Source organism: Scyliorhinus torazame, chromosome 2, assembly GCF_047496885.1.
Source record: "Scyliorhinus torazame isolate Kashiwa2021f chromosome 2, sScyTor2.1, whole genome shotgun sequence".
In the NCBI taxonomy this organism is placed as follows: domain Eukaryota; kingdom Metazoa; phylum Chordata; class Chondrichthyes; order Carcharhiniformes; family Scyliorhinidae; genus Scyliorhinus; species Scyliorhinus torazame.
In genome coordinates, this window is record NC_092708.1 from 125628036 (window position 1) to 125637048 (window position 9013).

General features: G+C 44.0%; 1 protein-coding gene across 15 annotated transcripts in view; it reads right to left on the reverse strand.

Annotated features, from left to right (window-relative positions):
• atf2 (activating transcription factor 2) overlaps positions 1-6862 on the reverse strand; it is a 282067-nt gene extending 275205 nt beyond the window's left edge. For 12 of the 15 annotated variants that reach the window (XM_072476614.1, XM_072476606.1, XM_072476591.1 and 9 more), the window contains exon 1: positions 6800-6846. The gene's annotated coding sequence lies outside the window, so the exon portion shown is untranslated. Of the gene's footprint in view, positions 1-6799 lie in introns of all 15 variants that reach the window. The other 3 variants (XM_072476561.1, XM_072476517.1, XM_072476622.1) reach the window with 3 other exon arrangements.
• Positions 6863-9013: the final 2151 nt, after the last annotated feature.

Below are 9013 nucleotides of genomic sequence, written 5' to 3' on the forward strand. Positions count from 1 at the left end.
ACAAATCAGTCCATCTCTTAAGGTCACCGCGATCTTCATATTTCTGGGTCCAGAGATATTGCCATAATGCTCCATCACCAAGTAACCAATCTCACTATCCCCAGCTCCCACTACTCACTGAAAACAGAAGGGAATGGTGCTGGGATTACTGTTTGGCATCAGAGCATTGCACTTCCACACCCGACTCTTAGAATGCAGTAAAGAGCAAAAAGGCCTTGCATTCGATGTCCCCTTCAAACTGCAGAGCTGTATGCCAACCCAATCATTCCTGCGCAGGCTGAGTGTACGTCAGTTACCACACTTGTGTGGTCACACACACAATATGAAGCTCCTTACTCACTTAAATGAAAAATTGTGCATAACAAAGAAAAATTAGAGGGCCTTTTCATGCCATAATGCCTTTCATAACGTCGAAATATTTATTCTAAGTACTTTTACAGGCAACGAATCTTACTGAAATATATAAATTCCTGAGGGATGTGAGACAGTGTGGATGCTGAGAGAACGGTCCCTTCCCCTTGAGGTTCAAGCTAGAAGGTGGTTATGAGGAGAATTTCTGGGGAATTTTCCTCCCCAGAAAGCAGTGAAGGCAGGGTCATTGAATATTTTTAAGGCTTGAGTTAGATAAGTTCTTGATTGACAAGGGTGTCGAAAGATATAGGGGGTAGACTGGAAAGTGGAGTTTGGCCACAGTCAGATCAGTCATGATCTTATCAATGGCAAAACAGGGTCAAGGGCCCAAATGGCCTAATGCTCCTAGTTCGTATGAAGTACTTCTAAAGCGCAGTCACTGCCATAATGTAAGAATTGGAGCAGCCAATTTGCATGCAGCAAGTTCATGATAATGACCAGATGATATATTCCTAAATCTGTAAGAGCCGTCAGGGTCTCAGTTTAATACCTCAATCGAAAAATGGCATGTGCAACAGTTCAATGCTTTCACAAACTTAGTATCAGTCCAGAGTTTTTTTTCTCAACTCTGGAGTGGGTCTTGAACCTATAATCTTCGACTCAGAGGTGAATGTGCTACCCAAGTGACCCACAGCTGACAAAATGGGCAAAATAAATCAGTCACTATATGGTTACTTAGTAAAATAACTAAAATAAATTAGTGTATTTTAATTTGTGAAATGTATGATTATTCATTTTCCTGAGCAGGATGCTTTCGGCAGCATATTTACGATAACCGTGCACTGACATTTATATCTTGTATAAATGACTGCATTTCCATAAGATTTTCACTAGACTTGGCAGGCGAGCAACAAACTGATCAAATTTAACAACAAAGCACTATGTGCAAGTGCAAGAATTGGCACTTATTTCAGAGCAAGATAATTGGTTACATTTTCTTAGTTTTCAATGCAATCTAGAAGAACCACAACCACATTTGTAGTTTGTGTTTGCATGTTGAGGAATGTCAGGTCAGAGTTTCCAAGCTGGCTTGAGAAGTGCAGTTGTTGTGGAGCATTAGGGACAGGGAAGAGTTACTTGAACACTTTGATGCAGCAGAATTCACCCCCCTTAGATTAGGAATGGTACTGATCTGGTTCGTGGTCAGGGACGCTGTGGGTCGTGCAGGTAAGGAGACTCCAGATGCAGTGCTGGAAGAACATCTATCTTTGGTCTTATCCAACAGGTACTATGTTTTTCTGCCTGGATGGACAAGTGCAAAAATCTGCAGGGTGGTTGAGCAAAATGACAAAGGCACTATGGTACAGGAGAAAATTCAAGTGGGGGCGGTGGAAGAGACTGTACAGGAATATAATGGGGGTAGGAGATAGTACAGTCATGGGGATAGATACTGTTCACTGCAGCTGTGACCGGGCGTTCGGAAGATTGCATGCTTGCCAAGTGCTCGGATTCCGAACAGCTTAGAATCAGGAGAGTCATTAGGCCATTCAGTCCATCAAGCTTTCTGTAGAGCAATTCAAACAGTCCCATTCCGTTGTTCTATTCAAGTTTCCCTCCAATTTTCCTTTCCCATAGAATCCCTGCAGTGCTGAAGGAGGCCATTTGGCTCATCGAGCCTGCATTGATCCTCCGAAAGAGCACCGTAGGCCCACCCTCTCCCTGTAACCCATATACCGGCATGTCATTGGTCTGTGGGAGGAAACCGAGCACTTGGAGGAATCTCACGCAGACACTGGGAGAATGTACGAACTCCACACAGTCAGTCACACAAGGCAGGCATCAAACCCAGGTTGCTAGCGCTGAGGCAGCAGTGCTATCACTGTGCCACCATGCCGTCATTGAATTCCACCGCTCCCAACTCAATCAGAGGCACAGAGTTCCAGGTCATTACCATTCACTTCATTAAAAAGTTCTTCTTCACATCTCCTCCTCATATATCTTGTCCAAAACGGTAGCACAGTGGTTAGCACAATTGCTTGACAGCTCCAGGGTCTCAGGTTCAATTCCCAGCTTGGGTCACTGTCCGTGCGGAGTCTGCACATCCTCCCCGTGTGTGCGTGGGTTTCCTCCGGGTGCTCCGTTTCCTCCCACAGTCTAAAGATGTGCAGGTTAGGGGGATTGGCCATGCTAAATTGCCCTTAGTGTCCAAAAAGGTTGGGTTGGGTGCGGTTACTGGGTTATGGGGATCGGGTCGAGGTGTGGGCTTAGGTAGCGTGATCTTTCTAAGGGCTGTGCAGACTCGATGGGCCGAATGGCTTCCTTCTGCACTGTTGATTTTATGAAAACCTTAAGTCTGGATTCCCTTGTTCTTGTAGCATCAACCTTTCTTTGTTTCCCTTATTTAAACAAGTCATCACCTTGTGTACCTCATCAGATCTCCCTTCAACCTACCTTGCTCCACGGAAAATAATCCCAGCTTCTCCAAACTAACCTTGTAGCTAAATTCCTCACCGGGCCCCATCCCACCTCCTACTGCCAGTACTATTTGCATGCCAGTAAAATATTTTTTGGGGTTACCTTTTAACTCCCATTCCATTCTCATATTCTCTCTTTGCTTGGTTCCAATAATCAGAGGGATCTTAAACCTTTGTTTAAACTGAGCATATCAAATTTGTAGTAATAGTGTGGAGGAGGATTTCACGTGAGTGCACAGAAGATTTTTTTTAGATCAATATATCGAGGAACCATCTGGGGAACAGACTTTTAAATCTAGGATTGTACAAAGAGAAACGGTTCATTAATAACTTTATAGTGAATATGCCGAACTTATATAGAATTTCAGAGTAATTTAGTCAAGTCAGCAACTCGGGTCTAAAATCGGAACTAATCAAATTACATAGGTACGAGGGGTACCTTTGTAATTAGACTAACAAGGGATGTTAAGAGAGTGTTAGATTAAAATAAGAGGCAAAAGTTGTTGTCAAAAATAGTAGGGCTGAGGGTTAGGAGGATTTCAGAATTCAGCAAAGGATAACTAATACATTGATAAAGATGAAAAACGAATATAAGAGTAAACTAGGTAAGTGACATAAAAACACATTGCAAAAGGCCACACTTGGGAGTTCAATGTACAGTTCTGGTTGCCACATTATTAAACAGGATATAGAAGCATTGGAGAGAGTGTAAAGCAGATTTACTATGATACTAGGTCTGTGAGCTTTATGCACCAGGAAAAGATGAACAGACTGGATTGTTTTTCTCTTGAAAAAATACAGAAAGTTTTTATAGAGTAGACACAGAGAATGTGACTTGTAGTGAAGTGTAAAACTGGAACCCATCAATTTTGAATAGTCATCAAGAAATCAAATTAGCAAATCAGAAGAAACTTTACCAGAGTGATGAGAATGTGGCACTCACTAAGATGAATACATTGAAATGGGCCACTAGATAAGTATAAAGGAGAAGGAACTAAAGGGTTCTGCTGATGAGGTTAGATGAATATTGGGAGGAGGATTCAGTGCAACAGAAACATCAGTTTATATCAATTGGGCTGAATTACCTGTTTCTGTGCTGTATATTCTATGTAATTCTATGATTTAAATAAACCATATGTGGGCTTCCTTAGAAGCAGAGGAAGGAGAAATTAGAATGGTGAATGAGGAAAATGCACAGGTAGTAAACAAACACTTTGTACCTGTCTTCATGGTAAAGACACAAGAACATTTTTAAAATGGTGAGGAACCAAGAGCCAAGTCAGTGTGAGGTACGTAAAGAATTAATTAGTAAAGAGATAATGCTGGAGAAACTAATAGGTCTAAAAGTCGAAAGATCCCCCAAATCGAAGGAGTCATATACTAGGGTTTTAGTTAGTGGATTCAATGGTGGTGCCTTCCATAAATCCCCAGATTCAACAATGGTCACCAGGGATTGAAACATAGCAAACACAATCTCGGGAATGCAAGAATGGAGAGAGTGATAAGAGGGAATTATAGGCCAGTTAGCCTGCCATCAATGATAAATAAAAATGCTAGACATTATAATTAAATATACGGTAACAGGCAATTATAAAACTATAATGTGATGAGGCAAAATCAACATGGATATATGAAAGGGAAATTGTCCCATTTGTCCCAGGGCAAAATTCAGGGAGTCCTTGGTGGTCGCCACGTTGAGCCGGCGAGGTTGGATGCTAGGTTTCGGGGATGGCAGGTGCGAGGGCTGATGGAAACGAAGGACTTATTTCTAGAAGGGCGATTCGCGAGTTTGGAGGAGCTGACGGAGAAGGCGATCTATGGGAGGATTGTATAAGAGGATATGACGTTGTTGGAGGGGGTTGAGGTTAAGTGGAAAGAGGTGCTGGAGGAGGGGTTGTGGTGCAAGGTGTTGCAGAAGGTGAATGCCTCAACCTAGTGTGCGAGGCTGGGGTTGACACGACTAAAGGTGGTGCACAGAGCACACCTGACAAAGTCGAGGATGAACCGGTTGTGTGGGAGGGGTCTGGCCAATCATGTACATATGTTTGGTCCTGCCCGAAACTGGGTTAGAAGTCCCCATTAACGACACATTTATGGGCCTCTATGTTGCTCTCAATCACCATCTGTGCTGTAGTTAATTACTCATCCTCTGACTTCTTTTCCATGAAAGCAAGTGCTCCCCAGGGCTATGTTGTCCCTCCCTTTTGGTTCCATCTTCAGACCAATGACTTGAACATATCATCCAACTCTATACATGTTTTTTATAATATCATTCTACATTCATCAACTTTCCTGAGTGTATCACCCGTCCTCTTGCAGTCCAACAGATAACTCGTTATGTTAAGATCTCTCATGGAACAAAAATATTATTTCTTGATTCTTCAACAGCACTGTTTCCCCAATCTTTGGCAAGTATAATCTGCTACTACTAATAATCTTTATTAGTGTCACAAGTAGGCTTACATTAACACTGCAATGAAGTTATTGTGAAAATTCCCTAGACGCCACACTCCGGCACCTGTTCGGGTACACCGAGGGAGAATTTAGAAAGTCCAATTCACCAAACAAGCACGTCTTTCAGGACTTGTGGGAGGAAACCAGGGCACCCGGAGGAAACCCATGCAGACAGGGGGAGAACATGCAGACTCGACACAGACAGAGACCCAAGTGGGAATCAAACCTGGGTCCTTACTATATCTTTATCTTGATGCCTCCACCGAATGTCCTTGATCATCGATGGACATTATTGGATTTCAGTTTCTTCTGACCTCAAATAACAGTCCCATATCAAGGAAACTGTAGAACCCTGCTTCCTCTTATTTCAAACATTTATTTTTCAATCAATACAACTTAAACTACAAGGCTTTCATGAATGGGGAATTCCTTCTGTCACCTTTCCAACTCTTCTCCACAGGACAAAGTATCTCTGTCACAAGTATTTTTTATTATTTTGTATTATGGTACCAGCGCCGTATTACTTCAAACATTCCTTCCTTGTTCCTGCTGAGCTTCAAATATATTGTTCTACAAATTCTACTGCCTTGTGTTGGATGGCCTTCTGTTCTTAGTCATCCTTTTCAAGGCTTTCAATATAGTACAACTTTACTTTCTCCTTTCACTTTTCTTCCTTCTGAAATCTAGATGATATTAAAGGCTAAGCTTGGTATCATCACCTATTTTTGATTTACTATTTTCCTTGGTGCAGTTTTTGCCTTACCTGACCTTCTCAATAAATAAAAATAAAGACTTATCTGTATTTTAAAACTATGCAATCTTAAAAACGCACAAAAGCAGCATTTATACCTTCTAGGTCGTATAAAATGTCCATCATTGGACTCGCTCAATTAATTCCGTCACGACCCCAAACCAGTGATAACACTAACAGGAATTATTTTGCCTGGAGGTGCAGAGTCTCATATCGAACATTGATAATCACAAGTCATGGTGAATTTCGGTTAAACCGGTTGTATTGATTGCACTGATTAACGCCCCTAATGTATGGCAGTCTTGGTTCGGTGTACAATGCAGTAACTGGTAACAGGGATGTTAACAGTCTGCTTCCCAGGGAACGAGCGAGGTACTTGCCGTATCTCCCCAGCTCAAACCCTCCCTCCACTCCATACAGATGCTTGTCGGTGATACAAAAGCAGCACGGTTCAAACATCAGAGAGACGCCACCCTCCTGCCTGTGAATCTGGGCAAGTGTCCGATCCCACAGGATGGGGGTGGGCTGGGCTCTGAGAGGAGTCCGGTGTGAGGGAAGCTCCTCCGGTTGGGAGGGATCCTCAGGAATCAGGGAGGGAAAGTCGCCATGTTAACAATTAAGGTTGGTGCGCACACCCCACGCCAGGGTCCGCCCGCCGCTCTCACACCCTCGTAACCGGGGCTAATAGCGCAAATAAAAGGCGCTCCGGTCCCCATGACAAGAAGCCCCAGCCGCCCCGGTTACCGTTTAACGTTGTTTACAAACTTACCACAAGGGCTCGTTCTTGCTGACGGCAAGTCGGGCGAAACCTCGCGAGAGCTCAGCCCGGGAAGCCGCGTCGGCGGATCACGTGGCCCAAGCCGCGGCCGGGCGGGAGGGTGGTCACTGCTCTGTCTGGTCAGGCAGAGAGGGAGCGGGGAGGCTGTGCAGAGCAAGGGGGCATGAGGGCACAGGCAACTACTGTAGTCACAGCACTGGGTGAGTAGTTGTGCCAGGCAGGAAACAGCAGCAGAGCTTTGGATATCCTGGGGGGGGGGGGATAGGGAGGTGTGTAGTTGAGGGTGGTGCAGTTGATGTAGTCTATCTGAACTTCACTAAGGGTGTGAACAAGGTCTGGCATGGGAGACTGGGGGGATTGGGAGAGGAGCAGGCAGGGGAAATGTGTAGATGAGCGCAGTGCAGTTGATGTAGACTAACTGGACTTCAGTAAGCAATTGAACAAGGTTTTGCACGGGGGACTGGTCAATAAGCTTAAGAGCCCATGGAATCCAGAGCAAATTGGATCCAAAATTGGCTTACTGGCAGGAGGCAGAGGGTGATGGTCGAAGATTGGTTTTGTGACTGGAAACCTGTGCCTAGTGGTATTGGCACGGATCGGTGCTGGGTCCCTTGTTGTTTGTAGCGTATATTAATGATCATGATGTGAATGTAGGAGGTATGATTAGTAAGTTTGCAAATGACACAAAAATTGGGGGGGGGGGGGTGGTAAATAGTGAGGAGGAAAGCCTTAGATTAAAGGATGATATAGGCTGGTTAGATGGGCAGAACTGTGTGAATGGAATTTAACCCTGGGAGGATTAACAAGGCAAGGGACTATGCAATGCTGGTAGGACCCTAGGAAGATCAGAGGGACCTTGCTATCCCTGATAGCAGCAAAACAGGTAGATTATTAAGAAGGCATTTGGGATACTATTAATACCAATAATAAGGAAAGTAGATCAGAGGGGAACCTATGGATGTAGTGCATTTAGATTGCCAAAAAGCATTTGACAAGGTGCTGCATAAGAGGCTGGAACATAAAGTAAAAGCCAATGGAATTAGAGGAAGTGTGTTAGCATGGATTAAAAACTAGCCTTCACACAGAAAACAGAGTTGGAATAAATGGGTCCTTTTCAGAGTGGAAAGATGTAACTAGTAGAGTACCACAGGGATCAATTCTTGGCCTGCAATTGTTTACTATTTATATTAATGAAGGTTTCCAAATTAGCCAATGATCCACAAATAGGTGGAAGGGCATATTGTGATGAGGATATTGTGACTCAGCAACGGGGGTATAGATAAGATTGGGTGAGTGGGTGAAAAACTGGGGAAGTGTGAGGTCATGCACTTCAGTGTTTTGAATCAACAGGCAGATTATTTAAATGGAGTGAGACTGCAGGTGTGTCAAGTACAGAGGGATCTAGGTATCCTCGTGCATGAATCACAAAAAGCTAACACAGGTCCAACAAGTATTTAAGAAGGTGTTGCAATTGTATAGGATGTTGGTGAGGCCTCACCTGGAACACTGTGTACAGTTTTGGTCCCGTTACCTAAAAAAGGATATAGTAACATGGGAGGCAGTGCATAGGAGGTTCACCAGGCTAATTCCTGGGGTGAGAGGGTTGTCCTATTAAGAGAGACTAAATAGTCTCAGTCTGTATCCATTGGTGTTTAGAAGAATACGGGTGACCTTATTCAACGTAAGATCCTGAGGGGGCTTGACAGGGTAGATGGCGAGATGTTTTCACTAGTAGGAGAGCCTCGAACAAGGGGACATGGCTACAAGACAAAGGGCCGGTCGTTTAAAACTGAGGTGCATAGAAATTTCTTCTCACAAAGGGTGGTGAGTCTCTGGAATTCTCTGCTCAGAGGGTGGTGGAGGCTGGATCATTAGAAGTATTTAAAGTGGAGATGGATAAATATTTGATAGACCGAGGAATAGAGGGCTACGGGGAAATGGCACAGAAAGAGTTGAGGCCAGCATAGCTCACCCAAAATTGTATTAAATGACAGGGCAGGCTTGAAGGGACTGGTGGCCTACTCCTGCTTCTATTTCCAAAGAGAAAATGCTGGAAAATCTCAGCCAGTCTAGCAGCATCTGTAGGGAGAGAAAAGAGCACACGTTTCGAGTCCAGATGACCCAAGGCCACAGCCTCAGACTGAAGGGACAATCCTTTAGAACTGAGATGAGGAATTTCTTCAGCCAGAGGGTGGTGAATCTGTA